The sequence below is a fragment of the Hyla sarda genome, chromosome 1 (genome assembly GCF_029499605.1).
Source record: "Hyla sarda isolate aHylSar1 chromosome 1, aHylSar1.hap1, whole genome shotgun sequence".
NCBI classification, from domain to species: Eukaryota; Metazoa; Chordata; class Amphibia; order Anura; family Hylidae; genus Hyla; species Hyla sarda.
The window spans coordinates 322,672,443-322,692,857 of record NC_079189.1 but is presented as its reverse complement, the minus strand read 5'-3'; the positions used below and the strand labels follow the sequence as shown (position 1 = coordinate 322,692,857).

Sequence of the window (20,415 nt, the reverse complement as noted above, 5' to 3'; positions counted from 1 at the left end):
TTCAGGCAAAAGCCAGGCTATGGATTGCATTGCTAAATGCTCCATCAGAGTGCAATGGTCGCCTGTCCTTTTTTTAAGTGATGATGTGGGTTTAGCCTGTGCTGTATGTATGTATGGGTGGCTGACTGCCACCCACCCAGAAAGTGTATGGGAGGCTGGTTGGCTGCCAGCCTTCCTTCCATTCCTATGAGTAATGTGAGTGCTCATGAAGGGGACATGGTTGGGTCCACCCCTTTCCCGGTTATCCCCTCTAGGCCTTTTGGCTTAGATCAAGTGTAAAAAAAGAAAGGATCTTGCGACAGATCGCATCCTGAGGCACGTTTTTTTTTGTGTGAATACTTGCACTTGGGTGACTTGTGAGCACATACTGATACATACGTTCCCTATCTGGGGACCATAAATTAAATGGATTTTTGAGAAAGGGAGCTGATTTGGAAGCTTGCTTCTGTCGCCCTATGCATTGACCCGATGTGGCAGTATCTTCGGGTAGTGAACAGTGCACCACCCCATTCCAGTGTTAAACAAGAAAGATTCTCATTTAATCCTCCGTGGGTGAGAATTTGAGTTTGAGAATTGGAGACTAAAATGATGAGTTGCACTGACTGGTTTATGAACGTCTATTCATTTAGCGTTTTAATGACCATGTTTGCACACTGATTGGTGTAAAAAAATAAAATAAAACTAAATAATAATAATCTAGCACACCTGTGCAGGTTTGACATGACATGACAGGTAGCTGTCTTGTGGGTGGTGCTGAATCCTGTTAAATGACATGAGGGTCTCATGCCTATACACAAGGGTGTGTCATTGCTGTTGCTTGACCATGCATTGGTTTCTGTGGTCAGTGAATGATAAAAACAAAATTTACCATCCATTGATGGATGGGAAATCCGCCATGAGGCATTTGTTTTTAGAAACTGCTGCTCACAACCAATGTTGCAATGGAGTGTCTCCATCTGCTGGTGGTATTGAAAAGGCATTAGTGCTATGACAGGGTCTGAAGAAGAAGAAGAAGAAGAAGAAGAAGACGGAAAAAAATATATATAAAAAGAAAAAGAGAGAGAGAGAGAGAGACTGACTTAGTGAGCGAGTGAGTGAGAGAGTGAGAGTGAGTGAGAGTGAATGAGTGAGTGAGTGATTGAGTGAGTGAGTGAGTGAGAACAAATGAGTTAAAGCAAGTGAGTGAGAGAGATCGAATGAATGAAAGTCTGAATGACAGAAAGAAAAAAGGATGAAGAAAGAAGCATGAAGAAAAAAAAATGTATATGGAGTTGCTGACATGAGTGCAATCTACAAAGCCGTTGAGGCTGATCCTCATGGGAGGATTATTGCACCAGGACCCTTAGCACTTTTAAAATGCCATTCAATGCCACGGGCTAGATGTAAACTGCAGATGACCATGTTGTGGTAGTTACCATGGATACCCAAGTGATGTGTGAGCTAACACATAGGCCCAACAGATTCCAAGAAGGCCAGAATCACCAGCGGCACCACCATCGATTGTCAGGTCACCCGGATACAGCAAATACCAGAGTCCAAAATGATGCAGGTTTATACTGTTAATTTTCAGTTTATCGTTACAGTTGGTGTTATTCCATGTCGGAAGGGACGCAGCTACAGCCAGTGGGGTAACTAGAGACAGGCAGGCAGCTATGTGCAACAAAGGTAGGCGTGTTGTTTTCATATGCAGATCTGAAATATTGTCTTATATGCAAGAGGAGGAGTGATGGGGGTTCAGGCAAAAGCCAGGCTATGGATTGCATTGCTAAATGCTCCATCAGAGTGCAATGGTCGCCTGTCCTTTTTTTAAGTGATGATGTGGGTTTAGCCTGTGCTGTATGTATGTATGGGTGGCTGACTGCCACCCACCCAGAAAGTGTATGGGAGGCTGGTTGGCTGCCAGCCTTCCTTCCATTCCTATGAGTAATGTGAGTGCTCATGAAGGGGACATGGTTGGGTCCACCCCTTTCCCGGTTATCCCCTCTAGGCCTTTTGGCTTAGATCAAGTGTAAAAAAAGAAAGGATCTTGCGACAGATCGCATCCTGAGGCACGTTTTTTTTTTGTGTGAATACTTGCACTTGGGTGACTTGTGAGCACATACTGATACATACATTCCCTATCTGGGGACCATAAATTAAATGGATTTTTGAGAAAGGGAGCTGATTTGGAAGCTTGCTTCTGTCGCCCTATGCATTGACCCGATGTGGCAGTATCTTCGGGTAGTGAACAGTGCACCACCCCATTCCAGTGTTAAACAAGAAAGATTCTCATTTAATCCTCCGTGGGTGAGAATTTGAGTTTGAGAATTGGAGACCAAAATGATGAGTTGCACTGACTGGTTTATGAACGTCTATTCATTTAGCGTTTTAATGACCATGTTTGCACACTGATTGGTGTAAAAAAATAAAATAAAACTAAATAATAATAATCTAGCACACCTGTGCAGGTTTGACATGACATGACAGGTAGCTGTCTTGTGGGTGGTGCTGAATCCTGTTAAATGACATGAGGGTCTCATGCCTATACACAAGGGTGTGTCATTGCTGTTGCTTGACCATGCATTGGTTTATGTGGTCAGTGAATGATAACAACAAAATTTACCATCCATTGATGGATGGGAAATCCGCCATGAGGCATTTGTTTTTAGAAACTGCTGCTCACAACCAATGTTGCAATGGAGTGTCTCCATCTGCTGGTGGTATTGGAAAGGCATTAGTGCTATGACAGGGTCTGAAGAAGAAGAAGAAGAAGACGGAAAAAAATATATATAAAAAGAAAAAGAGAGAGAGAGAGAGAGACTGACTTAGTGAGCGAGTGAGTGAGAGAGTGAGAGTGAGTGAGAGTGAATGAGTGAGTGAGTGATTGAGTGAGTGAGTGAGTGAGAACAAATGAGTTAAAGCAAGTGAGTGAGAGAGATCGAATGAATGAAAGTCTGAATGACAGAAAGAAAAAAGGATGAAGAAAGAAGCATGAAGAAAAAAAAATGTATATGGAGTTGCTGACATGAGTGCAATCTACAAAGCCGTTGAGGCTGATCCTCATGGGAGGATTATTGCACCAGGACCCTTAGCACTTTTAAAATGCCATTCAATGCCACGGGCTAGATGTAAACTGCAGATGACCATGTTGTGGTAGTTACCATGGATACCCAAGTGATGTGTGAGCTAACACATAGGCCCAACAGATTCCAAGAAGGCCAGAATCACCAGCGGCACCACCATCGATTGTCAGGTCACCCGGATTCAGCAAATACCAGAGTCCAAAATGATGCAGGTTTATACTGTTAATTTTCAGTTTATCGTTACAGTTGGTGTTATTCCATGTCGGAAGGGACGCAGCTACAGCCAGTGGGGTAACTAGAGACAGGCAGGCAGCTATGTGCAACAAAGGTAGGCGTGTTGTTTTCATATGCAGATCTGAAATATTGTCTTATATGCAAGAGGAGGAGTGATGGGGGTTCAGGCAAAAGCCAGGCTATGGATTGCATTGCTAAATGCTCCATCAGAGTGCAATGGTCGCCTGTCCTTTTTTTAAGTGATGATGTGGGTTTAGCCTGTGCTGTATGTATGTATGGGTGGCTGACTGCCACCCACCCAGAAAGTGTATGGGAGGCTGGTTGGCTGCCAGCCTTCCTTCCATTCCTATGAGTAATGTGAGTGCTCATGAAGGGGACATGGTTGGGTCCACCCCTTTCCCGGTTATCCCCTCTAGGCCTTTTGGCTTAGATCAAGTGTAAAAAAAGAAAGGATCTTGCGACAGATTGCATCCTGAGGCACGTTTTTTTTTTTGTGTGAATACTTGCACTTGGGTGACTTGTGAGCACATACTGATACATACGTTCCCTATCTGGGGACCATAAATTAAATGGATTTTTGAGAAAGGGAGCTGATTTGGAAGCTTGCTTCTGTCGCCCTATGCATTGACCCGATGTGGCAGTATCTTCGGGTAGTGAACAGTGCACCACCCCATTCCAGTGTTAAACAAGAAAGATTCTCATTTAATCCTCCGTGGGTGAGAATTTGAGTTTGAGAATTGGAGACCAAAATGATGAGTTGCACTGACTGGTTTATGAACGTCTATTCATTTAGCGTTTTAATGACCATGTTTGCACACTGATTGGTGTAAAAAAATAAAATAAAACTAAATAATAATAATCTAGCACACCTGTGCAGGTTTGACATGACATGACAGGTAGCTGTCTTGTGGGTGGTGCTGAATCCTGTTAAATGACATGAGGGTCTCATGCCTATACACAAGGGTGTGTCATTGCTGTTGCTTGACCATGCATTGGTTTCTGTGGTCAGTGAATGATAAAAACAAAATTTACCATCCATTGATGGATGGGAAATCCGCCATGAGGCATTTGTTTTTAGAAACTGCTGCTCACAACCAATGTTGCAATGGAGTGTCTCCATCTGCTGGTGGTATTGGAAAGGCATTAGTGCTATGACAGGGTCTGAAGAAGAAGAAGAAGAAGACGGAAAAAAATATAAAGAAAAAGAGAGAGAGAGAGAGAGAGAGAGACTGACTTAGTGAGCGAGAGAGTGAGAGTGAGTGAGAGTGAATGAGTGAGTGAGTGATTGAGTGAGTGAGTGAGTGAGAACAAATGAGTTAAAGCAAGTGAGTGAGAGAGATCGAATGAATGAAAGTCTGAATGACAGAAAGAAAAAAGGATGAAGAAAGAAGCATGAAGAAAAAAAAAATGTATATGGAGTTGCTGACATGAGTGCAATCTACAAAGCCGTTGAGGCTGATCCTCATGGGAGGATTATTGCACCAGGACCCTTAGCACTTTTAAAATGCCATTCAATGCCACGGGCTAGATGTAAACTGCAGATGACCATGTTGTGGTAGTTACCATGGATACCCAAGTGATGTGTGAGCTAACACATAGGCCCAACAGATTCCAAGAAGGCCAGAATCACCAGCGGCACCACCATCGATTGTCAGGTCACCCGGATTCAGCAAATACCAGAGTCCAAAATGATGCAGGTTTATACTGTTAATTTTCAGTTTATCGTTACAGTTGGTGTTATTCCATGTCGGAAGGGACGCAGCTACAGCCAGTGGGGTAACTAGAGACAGGCAGGCAGCTATGTGCAACAAAGGTAGGCGTGTTGTTTTCATATGCAGATCTGAAATATTGTCTTATATGCAAGAGGAGGAGTGATGGGGGTTCAGGCAAAAGCCAGGCTATGGATTGCATTGCTAAATGCTCCATCAGAGTGCAATGGTCGCCTGTCCTTTTTTTAAGTGATGATGTGGGTTTAGCCTGTGCTGTATGTATGTATGTATGGGTGGCTGACTGCCACCCACCCAGAAAGTGTATGGGAGGCTGGTTGGCTGCCAGCCTTCCTTCCATTCCTATGAGTAATGTGAGTGCTCATGAAGGGGACATGGTTGGGTCCACCCCTTTCCCGGTTATCCCCTCTAGGCCTTTTGGCTTAGATCAAGTGTAAAAAAAGAAAGGATCTTGCGACAGATCGCATCCTGAGGCACGTTTTTTTTTTGTGTGAATACTTGCACTTGGGTGACTTGTGAGCACATACTGATACATACGTTCCCTATCTGGGGACCATAAATTAAATGGATTTTTGAGAAAGGGAGCTGATTTGGAAGCTTGCTTCTGTCGCCCTATGCATTGACCCGATGTGGCAGTATCTTCGGGTAGTGAACAGTGCACCACCCCATTCCAGTGTTAAACAAGAAAGATTCTCATTTAATCCTCCGTGGGTGAGAATTTGAGTTTGAGAATTGGAGACCAAAATGATGAGTTGCACTGACTGGTTTATGAACGTCTATTCATTTAGCGTTTTAATGACCATGTTTGCACACTGATTGGTGTAAAAAAATAAAATAAAACTAAATAATAATAATCTAGCACACCTGTGCAGGTTTGACATGACATGACAGGTAGCTGTCTTGTGGGTGGTGCTGAATCCTGTTAAATGACATGAGGGTCTCATGCCTATACACAAGGGTGTGTCATTGCTGTTGCTTGACCATGCATTGGTTTCTGTGGTCAGTGAATGATAAAAACAAAATTTACCATCCATTGATGGATGGGAAATCCGCCATGAGGCATTTGTTTTTAGAAACTGCTGCTCACAACCAATGTTGCAATGGAGTGTCTCCATCTGCTGGTGGTATTGGAAAGGCATTAGTGCTATGACAGGGTCTGAAGAAGAAGAAGAAGACGGAAAAAAATATATATAAAAAGAAAAAGAGAGAGAGAGAGAGAGACTGACTTAGTGAGCGAGTGAGTGAGAGAGTGAGAGTGAGTGAGAGTGAATGAGTGAGTGAGTGAGTGAGAACAAATGAGTTAAAGCAAGTGAGTGAGAGAGATCGAATGAATGAAAGTCTGAATGACAGAAAGAAAAAAGGATGAAGAAAGAAGCATGAAGAAAAAAAAATGTATATGGAGTTGCTGACATGAGTGCAATCTACAAAGCCGTTGAGGCTGATCCTCATGGGAGGATTATTGCACCAGGACCCTTAGCACTTTTAAAATGCCATTCAATGCCACGGGCTAGATGTAAACTGCAGATGACCATGTTGTGGTAGTTACCATGGATACCCAAGTGATGTGTGAGCTAACACATAGGCCCAACAGATTCCAAGAAGGCCAGAATCACCAGCGGCACCACCATCGATTGTCAGGTCACCCGGATTCAGCAAATACCAGAGTCCAAAATGATGCAGGTTTATACTGTTAATTTTCAGTTTATCGTTACAGTTGGTGTTATTCCATGTCGGAAGGGACGCAGCTACAGCCAGTGGGGTAACTAGAGACAGGCAGGCAGCTATGTGCAACAAAGGTAGGCGTGTTGTTTTCATATGCAGATCTGAAATATTGTCTTATATGCAAGAGGAGGAGTGATGGGGGTTCAGGCAAAAGCCAGGCTATGGATTGCATTGCTAAATGCTCCATCAGAGTGCAATGGTCGCCTGTCCTTTTTTTAAGTGATGATGTGGGTTTAGCCTGTGCTGTATGTATGTATGGGTGGCTGACTGCCACCCACCCAGAAAGTGTATGGGAGGCTGGTTGGCTGCCAGCCTTCCTTCCATTCCTATGAGTAATGTGAGTGCTCATGAAGGGGACATGGTTGGGTCCACCCCTTTCCCGGTTATCCCCTCTAGGCCTTTTGGCTTAGATCAAGTGTAAAAAAAGAAAGGATCTTGCGACAGATCGCATCCTGAGGCACGTTTTTTTTTGTGTGAATACTTGCACTTGGGTGACTTGTGAGCACATACTGATACATACGTTCCCTATCTGGGGACCATAAATTAAATGGATTTTTGAGAAAGGGAGCTGATTTGGAAGCTTGCTTCTTTCGCCCTATGCATTGACCCGATGTGGCAGTATCTTCGGGTAGTGAACAGTGCACCACCCCATTCCAGTGTTAAACAAGAAAGATTCTCATTTAATCCTCCGTGGGTGAGAATTTGAGTTTGAGAATTGGAGACCAAAATGATGAGTTGCACTGACTGGTTTATGAACGTCTATTCATTTAGCGTTTTAATGACCATGTTTGCACACTGATTGGTGTAAAAAAATAAAATAAAACTAAATAATAATAATCTAGCACACCTGTGCAGGTTTGACATGACATGACAGGTAGCTGTCTTGTGGGTGGTGCTGAATCCTGTTAAATGACATGAGGGTCTCATGCCTATACACAAGGGTGTGTCATTGCTGTTGCTTGACCATGCATTGGTTTCTGTGGTCAGTGAATGATAAAAACAAAATTTACCATCCATTGATGGATGGGAAATCCGCCATGAGGCATTTGTTTTTAGAAACTGCTGCTCACAACCAATGTTGCAATGGAGTGTCTCCATCTGCTGGTGGTATTGGAAAGGCATTAGTGCTATGACAGGGTCTGAAGAAGAAGAAGAAGAAGAAGAAGAAGACGGAAAAAAATATATATAAAAAGAAAAAGAGAGAGAGAGAGAGAGACTGACTTAGTGAGCGAGTGAGTGAGAGAGTGAGAGTGAGTGAGAGTGAATGAGTGAGTGAGTGATTGAGTGAGTGAGTGAGTGAGAACAAATGAGTTAAAGCAAGTGAGTGAGAGAGATCGAATGAATGAAAGTCTGAATGACAGAAAGAAAAAAGGATGAAGAAAGAAGCATGAAGAAAAAAAAATGTATATGGAGTTGCTGACATGAGTGCAATCTACAAAGCCGTTGAGGCTGATCCTCATGGGAGGATTATTGCACCAGGACCCTTAGCACTTTTAAAATGCCATTCAATGCCACGGGCTAGATGTAAACTGCAGATGACCATGTTGTGGTAGTTACCATGGATACCCAAGTGATGTGTGAGCTAACACATAGGCCCAACAGATTCCAAGAAGGCCAGAATCACCAGCGGCACCACCATCGATTGTCAGGTCACCCGGATTCAGCAAATACCAGAGTCCAAAATGATGCAGGTTTATACTGTTAATTTTCAGTTTATCGTTACAGTTGGTGTTATTCCATGTCGGAAGGGACGCAGCTACAGCCAGTGGGGTAACTAGAGACAGGCAGGCAGCTATGTGCAACAAAGGTAGGCGTGTTGTTTTCATATGCAGATCTGAAATATTGTCTTATATGCAAGAGGAGGAGTGATGGGGGTTCAGGCAAAAGCCAGGCTATGGATTGCATTGCTAAATGCTCCATCAGAGTGCAATGGTCGCCTGTCCTTTTTTTAAGTGATGATGTGGGTTTCGCCTGTGCTGTATGTATGTATGGGTGGCTGACTGCCACCCACCCAGAAAGTGTATGGGAGGCTGGTTGGCTGCCAGCCTTCCTTCCATTCCTATGAGTAATGTGAGTGCTCATGAAGGGGACATGGTTGGGTCCACCCCTTTCCCGGTTATCCCCTCTAGGCCTTTTGGCTTAGATCAAGTGTAAAAAAAGAAAGGATCTTGCGACAGATCGCATCCTGAGGCACGTTTTTTTTTGTGTGAATACTTGCACTTGGGTGACTTGTGAGCACATACTGATACATACGTTCCCTATCTGGGGACCATAAATTAAATGGATTTTTGAGAAAGGGAGCTGATTTGGAAGCTTGCTTCTGTCGCCCTATGCATTGACCCGATGTGGCAGTATCTTCGGGTAGTGAACAGTGCACCACCCCATTCCAGTGTTAAACAAGAAAGATTCTCATTTAATCCTCCGTGGGTGAGAATTTGAGTTTGAGAATTGGAGACCAAAATGATGAGTTGCACTAACTGGTTTATGAACGTCTATTCATTTAGCGTTTTAATGACCATGTTTGCACACTGATTGGTGTAAAAAAATAAAATAAAACTAAATAATAATAATCTAGCACACCTGTGCAGGTTTGACATGACATGACAGGTAGCTGTCTTGTGGGTGGTGCTGAATCCTGTTAAATGACATGAGGGTCTCATGCCTATACACAAGGGTGTGTCATTGCTGTTGCTTGACCATGCATTGGTTTCTGTGGTCAGTGAATGATAAAAACAAAATTTACCATCCATTGATGGATGGGAAATCCGCCATGAGGCATTTGTTTTTAGAAACTGCTGCTCACAACCAATGTTGCAATGGAGTGTCTCCATCTGCTGGTGGTATTGGAAAGGCATTAGTGCTATGACAGGGTCTGAAGAAGAAGAAGAAGAAGACGGAAAAAAATATATATAAAAAGAAAAAGAGAGAGAGAGAGAGACTGACTTAGTGAGCGAGTGAGTGAGAGAGTGAGAGTGAGTGAGAGTGAATGAGTGAGTGAGTGATTGAGTGAGTGAGTGAGTGAGTGAGAACAAATGAGTTAAAGCAAGTGAGTGAGAGAGATCGAATGAATGAAAGTCTGAATGACAGAAAGAAAAAAGGATGAAGAAAGAAGCATGAAGAAAAAAAAATGTATATGGAGTTGCTGACATGAGTGCAATCTACAAAGCCGTTGAGGCTGATCCTCATGGGAGGATTATTGCACCAGGACCCTTAGCACTTTTAAAATGCCATTCAATGCCACGGGCTAGATGTAAACTGCAGATGACCATGTTGTGGTAGTTACCATGGATACCCAAGTGATGTGTGAGCTAACACATAGGCCCAACAGATTCCAAGAAGGCCAGAATCACCAGCGGCACCACCATCGATTGTCAGGTCACCCGGATTCAGCAAATACCAGAGTCCAAAATGATGCAGGTTTATACTGTTAATTTTCAGTTTATCGTTACAGTTGGTGTTATTCCATGTCGGAAGGGACGCAGCTACAGCCAGTGGGGTAACTAGAGACAGGCAGGCAGCTATGTGCAACAAAGGTAGGCGTGTTGTTTTCATATGCAGATCTGAAATATTGTCTTATATGCAAGAGGAGGAGTGATGGGGGTTCAGGCAAAAGCCAGGCTATGGATTGCATTGCTAAATGCTCCATCAGAGTGCAATGGTCGCCTGTCCTTTTTTTAAGTGATGATGTGGGTTTAGCCTGTGCTGTATGTATGTATGGGTGGCTGACTGCCACCCACCCAGAAAGTGTATGGGAGGCTGGTTGGCTGCCAGCCTTCCTTCCATTCCTATGAGTAATGTGAGTGCTCATGAAGGGGACATGGTTGGGTCCACCCCTTTCCCGGTTATCCCCTCTAGGCCTTTTGGCTTAGATCAAGTGTAAAAAAAGAAAGGATCTTGCGACAGATCGCATCCTGAGGCACGTTTTTTTTTTGTGTGAATACTTGCACTTGGGTGACTTGTGAGCACATACTGATACATACGTTCCCTATCTGGGGACCATAAATTAAATGGATTTTTGAGAAAGGGAGCTGATTTGGAACTTGCTTCTGTCGCCCTATGCATTGACCCGATGTGGCAGTATCTTCGGGTAGTGAACAGTGCACCACCCCATTCCAGTGTTAAACAAGAAAGATTCTCATTTAATCCTCCGTGGGTGAGAATTTGAGTTTGAGAATTGGAGACCAAAATGATGAGTTGCATTGACTGGTTTATGAACGTCTATTCATTTAGCGTTTTAATGACCATGTTTGCACACTGATTGGTGTAAAAAAATAAAATAAAACTAAATAATAATAATCTAGCACACCTGTGCAGGTTTGACATGACATGACAGGTAGCTGTCTTGTGGGTGGTGCTGAATCCTGTTAAATGACATGAGGGTCTCATGCCTATACACAAGGGTGTGTCATTGCTGTTGCTTGACCATGCATTGGTTTCTGTGGTCAGTGAATGATAAAAACAAAATTTACCATCCATTGATGGATGGGAAATCCGCCATGAGGCATTTGTTTTTAGAAACTGCTGCTCACAACCAATGTTGCAATGGAGTGTCTCCATCTGCTGGTGGTATTGGAAAGGCATTAGTGCTATGACAGGGTCTGAAGAAGAAGAAGAAGAAGAAGAAGACGGAAAAAAATATATATAAAAAGAAAAAGAGAGAGAGAGAGAGAGACTGACTTAGTGAGCGAGTGAGTGAGAGAGTGAGAGTGAGTGAGAGTGAATGAGTGAGTGAGTGATTGAGTGAGTGAGTGAGTGAGAACAAATGAGTTAAAGCAAGTGAGTGAGAGAGATCGAATGAATGAAAGTCTGAATGACAGAAAGAAAAAAGGATGAAGAAAGAAGCATGAAGAAAAAAAAATGTATATGGAGTTGCTGACATGAGTGCAATCTACAAAGCCGTTGAGGCTGATCCTCATGGGAGGATTATTGCACCAGGACCCTTAGCACTTTTAAAATGCCATTCAATGCCACGGGCTAGATGTAAACTGCAGATGACCATGTTGTGGTAGTTACCATGGATACCCAAGTGATGTGTGAGCTAACACATAGGCCCAACAGATTCCAAGAAGGCCAGAATCACCAGCGGCACCACCATCGATTGTCAGGTCACCCGGATTCAGCAAATACCAGAGTCCAAAATGATGCAGGTTTATACTGTTAATTTTCAGTTTATCGTTACAGTTGGTGTTATTCCATGTCGGAAGGGACGCAGCTACAGCCAGTGGGGTAACTAGAGACAGGCAGGCAGCTATGTGCAACAAAGGTAGGCGTGTTGTTTTCATATGCAGATCTGAAATATTGTCTTATATGCAAGAGGAGGAGTGATGGGGGTTCAGGCAAAAGCCAGGCTATGGATTGCATTGCTAAATGCTCCATCAGAGTGCAATGGTCGCCTGTCCTTTTTTTAAGTGATGATGTGGGTTTAGCCTGTGCTGTATGTATGTATGGGTGGCTGACTGCCACCCACCCAGAAAGTGTATGGGAGGCTGGTTGGCTGCCAGCCTTCCTTCCATTCCTATGAGTAATGTGAGTGCTCATGAAGGGGACATGGTTGGGTCCACCCCTTTCCCGGTTATCCCCTCTAGGCCTTTTGGCTTAGATCAAGTGTAAAAAAAGAAAGGATCTTGCGACAGATCGCATCCTGAGGCACGTTTTTTTTTGTGTGAATACTTGCACTTGGGTGACTTGTGAGCACATACTGATACATACGTTCCCTATCTGGGGACCATAAATTAAATGGATTTTTGAGAAAGGGAGCTGATTTGGAAGCTTGCTTCTGTCGCCCTATGCATTGACCCGATGTGGCAGTATCTTCGGGTAGTGAACAGTGCACCACCCCATTCCAGTGTTAAACAAGAAAGATTCTCATTTAATCCTCCGTGGGTGAGAATTTGAGTTTGAGAATTGGAGACTAAAATGATGAGTTGCACTGACTGGTTTATGAACGTCTATTCATTTAGCGTTTTAATGACCATGTTTGCACACTGATTGGTGTAAAAAAATAAAATAAAACTAAATAATAATAATCTAGCACACCTGTGCAGGTTTGACATGACATGACAGGTAGCTGTCTTGTGGGTGGTGCTGAATCCTGTTAAATGACATGAGGGTCTCATGCCTATACACAAGGGTGTGTCATTGCTGTTGCTTGACCATGCATTGGTTTCTGTGGTCAGTGAATGATAAAAACAAAATTTACCATCCATTGATGGATGGGAAATCCGCCATGAGGCATTTGTTTTTAGAAACTGCTGCTCACAACCAATGTTGCAATGGAGTGTCTCCATCTGCTGGTGGTATTGAAAAGGCATTAGTGCTATGACAGGGTCTGAAGAAGAAGAAGAAGAAGAAGAAGAAGACGGAAAAAAAATATATATAAAAAAAAAAAGAGAGAGAGAGAGAGAGACTGACTTAGTGAGCGAGTGAGTGAGAGAGTGAGAGTGAGTGAGAGTGAATGAGTGAGTGATTGAGTGAGTGAGTGAGTGAGTGAGAACAAATGAGTTAAAGCAAGTGAGTGAGAGAGATCGAATGAATGAAAGTCTGAATGACAGAAAGAAAAAAGGATGAAGAAAGAAGCATGAAGAAAAAAAAATGTATATGGAGTTGCTGACATGAGTGCAATCTACAAAGCCGTTGAGGCTGATCCTCATGGGAGGATTATTGCACCAGGACCCTTAGCACTTTTAAAATGCCATTCAATGCCACGGGCTAGATGTAAACTGCAGATGACCATGTTGTGGTAGTTACCATGGATACCCAAGTGATGTGTGAGCTAACACATAGGCCCAACAGATTCCAAGAAGGCCAGAATCACCAGCGGCACCACCATCGATTGTCAGGTCACCCGGATTCAGCAAATACCAGAGTCCAAAATGATGCAGGTTTATACTGTTAATTTTCAGTTTATCGTTACAGTTGGTGTTATTCCATGTCGGAAGGGACGCAGCTACAGCCAGTGGGGTAACTAGAGACAGGCAGGCAGCTATGTGCAACAAAGGTAGGCGTGTTGTTTTCATATGCAGATCTGAAATATTGTCTTATATGCAAGAGGAGGAGTGATGGGGGTTCAGGCAAAAGCCAGGCTATGGATTGCATTGCTAAATGCTCCATCAGAGTGCAATGGTCGCCTGTCCTTTTTTTAAGTGATGATGTGGGTTTAGCCTGTGCTGTATGTATGTATGGGTGGCTGACTGCCACCCACCCAGAAAGTGTATGGGAGGCTGGTTGGCTGCCAGCCTTCCTTCCATTCCTATGAGTAATGTGAGTGCTCATGAAGGGGACATGGTTGGGTCCACCCCTTTCCCGGTTATCCCCTCTAGGCCTTTTGGCTTAGATCAAGTGTAAAAAAAGAAAGGATCTTGCGACAGATCGCATCCTGAGGCACGTTTTTTTTTTGTGTGAATACTTGCACTTGGGTGACTTGTGAGCACATACTGATACATACGTTCCCTATCTGGGGACCATAAATTAAATGGATTTTTGAGAAAGGGAGCTGATTTGGAAGCTTGCTTCTGTCGCCCTATGCATTGACCCGATGTGGCAGTATCTTCGGGTAGTGAACAGTGCACCACCCCATTCCAGTGTTAAACAAGAAAGATTCTCATTTAATCCTCCGTGGGTGAGAATTTGAGTTTGAGAATTGGAGACCAAAATGATGAGTTGCACTGACTGGTTTATGAACGTCTATTCATTTAGCGTTTTAATGACCATGTTTGCACACTGATTGGTGTAAAAAAATAAAATAAAACTAAATAATAATAATCTAGCACACCTGTGCAGGTTTGACATGACATGACAGGTAGCTGTCTTGTGGGTGGTGCTGAATCCTGTTAAATGACATGAGGGTCTCATGCCTATACACAAGGGTGTGTCATTGCTGTTGCTTGACCATGCATTGGTTTCTGTGGTCAGTGAATGATAAAAACAAAATTTACCATCCATTGATGGATTGGAAATCTGCCATGAGGCATTTGTTTTTAGAAACTGCTGCTCACAACCAATGTTGCAATGAAGTGTCTCCATCTGCTGGTGGTATTGGAAAGGCATTAGTGCTATGACAGGATCTGAAGAAGAAGAAGAAGAAGAAGAAGAAGACGGAAAAAAATATATATAAAAAGAGAGAGAGAGAGAGAGAGAGAGAGACTGACTTAGTGAGCGAGTGAGTGAGAGAGTGAGAGTGAGTGAGAGTGAATGAGTGAGTGAGTGATTGAGTGAGTGAGTGAGTGAGTGAGAACAAATGAGTTAAAGCAAGTGAGTGAGAGAGATCGAATGAATGAAAGTCTGAATGACAGAAAGAAAAAAGGATGAAGAAAGAAGCATGAAGAAAAAAAAATGTATATGGAGTTGCTGACATGAGTGCAATCTACAAAGCCGTTGAGGCTGATCCTCATGGGAGGATTATTGCACCAGGACCCTTAGCACTTTTAAAATGCCATTCAATGCCACGGGCTAGATGTAAACTGCAGATGACCATGTTGTGGTAGTTACCATGGATACCCAAGTGATGTGTGAGCTAACACATAGGCCCAACAGATTCCAAGAAGGCCAGAATCACCAGCGGCACCACCATCGATTGTCAGGTCACCCGGATTCAGCAAATACCAGAGTCCAAAATGATGCAGGTTTATACTGTTAATTTTCAGTTTATCGTTACAGTTGGTGTTATTCCATGTCGGAAGGGACGCAGCTACAGCCAGTGGGGTAACTAGAGACAGGCATGCAGCTATGTGCAACAAAGGTAGGCGTGTTGTTTTCATATGCAGATCTGAAATATTGTCTTATATGCAAGAGGAGGAGTGATGGGGGTTCAGGCAAAAGCCAGGCTATGGATTGCATTGCTAAATGCTCCATCAGAGTGCAATGCTCGCCTGTCCTTTTTTTAAGTGATGATGTGGGTTTAGCCTGTGCTGTATGTATGGGTGGCTGACTGCCACCCACCCAGAGAGTGTATGGGAGTCTGGTTGGCTGCCAGCCTTCCTTCCATTCCTATGAGTAATGTGAGTGCTCATGAAGGGGACATGGTTGGGTCCACCCCTTTCCCGGTTATCCCCTCTAGGCCTTTTGGCTTAGATCAAGTGTAAAAAAAGAAAGGATCTTGCGACAGATCGCATCCTGAGGCACGTTTTTTTTTGTGTGAATACTTGCACTTGGGTGACTTGTGAGCACATACTGATACATACGTTCCCTATCTGGGGACCATAAATTAAATGGATTTTTGAGAAAGGGAGCTGATTTGGAAGCTTGCTTCTGTCGCCCTATGCATTGACCCGATGTGGCAGTATCTTCGGGTAGTGAACAGTGCACCACCCCATTCCAGTGTTAAACAAGAAAGATTCTCATTTAATCCTCCGTGGGTGAGAATTTGAGTTTGAGAATTGGAGACCAAAATGATGAGTTGCACTGACTGGTTTATGAACGTCTATTCATTTAGCGTTTTAATGACCATGTTTGCACACTGATTGGTGTAAAAAAATAAAATAAAACTAAATAATAATAATCTAGCACACCTGTGCAGGTTTGACATGACATGACAGGTAGCTGTCTTGTGGGTGGTGCTGAATCCTGTTAAATGACATGAGGGTCTCATGCCTATACACAAGGGTGTGTCATTGCTGTTGCTTGACCATGCATTGGTTTCTGTGGTCAGTGAATGATAAAAACAAAATTTACCATCCATTGATGGATGGGAAATCCGCCATGAGGCATTTGTTTTTAGAAACTGCTGCTCACAACCAATGTTGCAATGGAGTGTCTCCATCTGCTGGTGGTATTGGAAAGGCATTAGTGCTATGACAGGGTCTGAAGAAGAAGAAGAAGAAGACGGAAAAAAATATATATAAAAAGAAAAAGAGAGAGAGAGAGACTGACTTAGTGAGCGAGTGAGTGAGAGAGTGAGAGTGAGTGAGAGTGAATGAGTGAGTGAGAACAAATGAGTTAAAGCAAGTGAGTGAGATCGAATGAATGAAAGTCTGAATGACAGAAAGAAAAAAGTATGAAGAAAGAAGCATGAAGAAAAAAAAATGTATATGGAGTTGCTGACATGAGTGCAATCTACAAAGCCGTTGAGGCTGATCCTCATGGGAGGATTATTGCACCAGGACCCTTAGCACTTTTAAAATGCCATTCAATGCCACGGGCTAGATGTAAACTGCAGATGACCATGTTGTGGTAGTTACCATGGATACCCAAGTGATGTGTGAGCTAACACATAGGCCCAACAGATTCCAAGAAGGCCAGAATCACCAGCGGCACCACCATCGATTGTCAGGTCACCCGGATTCAGCAAATACCAGAGTCCAAAATGATGCAGGTTTATACTGTTAATTTTCAGTTTATCGTTACAGTTGGTGTTATTCCATGTCGGAAGGGACGCAGCTACAGCCAGTGGGGTAACTAGAGACAGGCAGGCAGCTATGTGCAACAAAGGTAGGCGTGTTGTTTTCATATGCAGATCTGAAATATTGTCTTATATGCAAGAGGAGGAGTGATGGGGGTTCAGGCAAAAGCCAGGCTATGGATTGCATTGCTAAATGCTCCATCAGAGTGCAATGGTCGCCTGTCCTTTTTTTAAGTGATGATGTGGGTTTAGCCTGTGCTGTATGTATGTATGGGTGGCTGACTGCCACCCACCCAGAAAGTGTATGGGAGGCTGGTTGGCTGCCAGCCTTCCTTCCATTCCTATGAGTAATGTGAGTGCTCATGAAGGGGACATGGTTGGGTCCACCCCTTTCCCGGTTATCCCCTCTAGGCCTTTTGGCTTAGATCAAGTGTAAAAAAAGAAAGGATCTTGCGACAGATCGCATCCTGAGGCACGTTTTTTTTTGTGTGAATACTTGCACTTGGGTGACTTGTGAGCACATACTGATACATACGTTCCCTATCTGGGGACCATAAATTAAATGGATTTTTGAGAAAGGGAGCTGATTTGGAAGCTTGCTTCTGTCGCCCTATGCATTGACCCGATGTGGCAGTATCTTCGGGTAGTGAACAGTGCACCACCCCATTCCAGTGTTAAACAAGAAAGATTCTCATTTAATCCTCCGTGGGTGAGAATTTGAGTTTGAGAATTGGAGACCAAAATGATGAGTTGCACTGACTGGTTTATGAACGTCTATTCATTTAGCGTTTTAATGACCATGTTTGCAGACTGATTGGTGTAAAAAAATAAAATAAAACTAAATAATAATAATCTAGCACACCTGTGCAGGTTTGACATGACATGACAGGTAGCTGTCTTGTGGGTGGTGCTGAATCCTGTTAAATGACATGAGGGTCTCATGCCTATACACAAGGGTGTGTCATTGCTGTTGCTTGACCATGCATTGGTTTCTGTGGTCAGTGAATGATAAAAACAAAATTTACCATCCATTGATGGATGGGAAATCCGCCATGAGGCATTTGTTTTTAGAAACTGCTGCTCACAACCAATGTTGCAATGGAGTGTCTCCATCTGCTGGTGGTATTGGAAAGGCATTAGTGCTATGACAGGGTCTGAAGAAGAAGAAGAAGAAGACGGAAAAAAATATATATAAAAAGAAAAAGAGAGAGAGAGAGAGACTGACTTAGTGAGCGAGTGAGTGAGAGAGTGAGAGTGAGTGAGAGTGAATGAGTGAGTGAGTGATTGAGTGAGTGAGTGAGTGAGTGAGAACAAATGAGTTAAAGCAAGTGAGTGAGAGAGATCGAATGAATGAAAGTCTGAATGACAGAAAGAAAAAAGGATGAAGAAAGAAGCATGAAGAAAAAAAAATGTATATGGAGTTGCTGACATGAGTGCAATCTACAAAGCCGTTGAGGCTGATCCTCATGGGAGGATTATTGCACCAGGACCCTTAGCACTTTTAAAATGCCATTCAATGCCACGGGCTAGATGTAAACTGCAGATGACCATGTTGTGGTAGTTACCATGGATACCCAAGTGATGTGTGAGCTAACACATAGGCCCAACAGATTCCAAGAAGGCCAGAATCACCAGCGGCACCACCATCGATTGTCAGGTCACCCGGATTCAGCAAATACCAGAGTCCAAAATGATGCAGGTTTATACTGTTAATTTTCAGTTTATCGTTACAGTTGGTGTTATTCCATGTCGGAAGGGACGCAGCTACAGCCAGTGGGGTAACTAGAGACAGGCAGGCAGCTATGTGCAACAAAGGTAGGCGTGTTGTTTTCATATGCAGATCTGAAATATTGTCTTATATGCAAGAGGAGGAGTGATGGGGGTTCAGGCAAAAGCCAGGCTATGGATTGCATTGCTAAATGCTCCATCAGAGTGCAATGGTCGCCTGTCCTTTTTTTAAGTGATGATGTGGGTTTAGCCTGTGCTGTATGTATGTATGTATGGGTGGCTGACTGCCACCCACCCAGAGAGTGTATGGGAGTCTGGTTGGCTGCCAGCCTTCCTTCCATTCCTATGAGTAATGTGAGTGCTCATGAAGGGGACATGGTTGGGTCCACCCCTTTCCCGGTTATCCCCTCTAGGCCTTTTGGCTTAGATCAAGTGTAAAAAAAGAAAGGATCTTGCGACAGATCGCATCCTGAGGCACGTTTTTTTTTGTGTGAATACTTGCACTTGGGTGACTTGTGAGCACATACTGATACATACGTTCCCTATCTGGGGACCATAAATTAAATGGATTTTTGAGAAAGGGAGCTGATTTGGAAGCTTGCTTCTGTCGCCCTATGCATTGACCCGATGTGGCAGTATCTTCGGGTAGTGAACAGTGCACCACCCCATTCCAGTGTTAAACAAGAAAGATTCTCATTTAATCCTCCGTGGGTGAGAATTTGAGTTTGAGAATTGGAGACCAAAATGATGAGTTGCACTGACTGGTTTATGAACGTCTATTCATTTAGCGTTTTAATGACCATGTTTGCACACTGATTGGTGTAAAAAAATAAAATAAAACTAAATAATAATAATCTAGCACACCTGTGCAGGTTTGACATGACATGACAGGTAGCTGTCTTGTGGGTGGTGCTGAATCCTGTTAAATGACATGAGGGTCTCATGCCTATACACAAGGGTGTGTCATTGCTGTTGCTTGACCATGCATTGGTTTCTGTGGTCAGTGAATGATAAAAACAAAATTTACCATCCATTGATGGATGGGAAATCCGCCATGAGGCATTTGTTTTTAGAAACAGCTGCTCACAACCAATGTTGCAATGGAGTGTCTCCATCTGCTGGTGGTATTGGAAAGGCATTAGTGCTATGACAGGGTCTGAAGAAGAAGAAGACGGAAAAAAATATATATAAAAAGAAAAAGAGAGAGAGAGAGAGACTGACTTAGTGAGCGAGTGAGTGAGAGAGTGAGAGTGAGTGAGAGTGAATGAGTGAGTGAGTGATTGAGTGAGTGAGTGAGTGAGTGAGTGAGAACAAATGAGTTAAAGCAAGTGAGTGAGAGAGATCGAATGAATGAAAGTCTGAATGACAGAAAGAAAAAAGGATGAAGAAAGAAGCATGAAGAAAAAAAAATGTATATGGAGTTGCTGACATGAGTGCAATCTACAAAGCCGTTGAGGCTGATCCTTATGGGAGGATTATTGCACCAGGACCCTTAGCACTTTTAAAATGCCATTCAATGCCACGGGCTAGATGTAAACTGCAGATGACCATGTTGTGGTAGTTACCATGGATACCCAAGTGATGTGTGAGCTAACACATAGGCCCA

The 20,415-nt window shown here is 43.3% G+C and overlaps 12 pseudogenes; all 12 read left to right on the top strand.

Moving 5' to 3' along the window:
• The first annotated feature begins 243 nt into the window (after nt 1-243).
• On the top strand, nt 244-507 carry LOC130339551 (U2 spliceosomal RNA; annotated as a pseudogene).
• A 1,469-nt stretch (nt 508-1,976) lies between these two features.
• LOC130341441 (U2 spliceosomal RNA) lies at nt 1,977-2,241 on the top strand (annotated as a pseudogene).
• A 1,460-nt stretch (nt 2,242-3,701) lies between these two features.
• Nucleotides 3,702-3,967, top strand: LOC130340622 (U2 spliceosomal RNA; annotated as a pseudogene).
• Nucleotides 3,968-5,424: 1,457 nt separating this feature from the next.
• On the top strand, nt 5,425-5,689 carry LOC130340403 (U2 spliceosomal RNA; annotated as a pseudogene).
• Nucleotides 5,690-7,130: 1,441 nt separating this feature from the next.
• Nucleotides 7,131-7,394, top strand: LOC130337738 (U2 spliceosomal RNA; annotated as a pseudogene).
• Nucleotides 7,395-8,863: 1,469 nt separating this feature from the next.
• Nucleotides 8,864-9,127, top strand: LOC130339540 (U2 spliceosomal RNA; annotated as a pseudogene).
• A 1,462-nt stretch (nt 9,128-10,589) lies between these two features.
• LOC130342404 (U2 spliceosomal RNA) lies at nt 10,590-10,853 on the top strand (annotated as a pseudogene).
• A 1,466-nt stretch (nt 10,854-12,319) lies between these two features.
• On the top strand, nt 12,320-12,583 carry LOC130339529 (U2 spliceosomal RNA; annotated as a pseudogene).
• Nucleotides 12,584-14,053: 1,470 nt separating this feature from the next.
• Nucleotides 14,054-14,318, top strand: LOC130340397 (U2 spliceosomal RNA; annotated as a pseudogene).
• Nucleotides 14,319-15,789: 1,471 nt separating this feature from the next.
• Nucleotides 15,790-16,053, top strand: LOC130339518 (U2 spliceosomal RNA; annotated as a pseudogene).
• Nucleotides 16,054-17,481: 1,428 nt separating this feature from the next.
• LOC130339507 (U2 spliceosomal RNA) lies at nt 17,482-17,745 on the top strand (annotated as a pseudogene).
• Nucleotides 17,746-19,211: 1,466 nt separating this feature from the next.
• On the top strand, nt 19,212-19,475 carry LOC130339496 (U2 spliceosomal RNA; annotated as a pseudogene).
• The last annotated feature ends 940 nt before the right edge of the window (nt 19,476-20,415 follow it).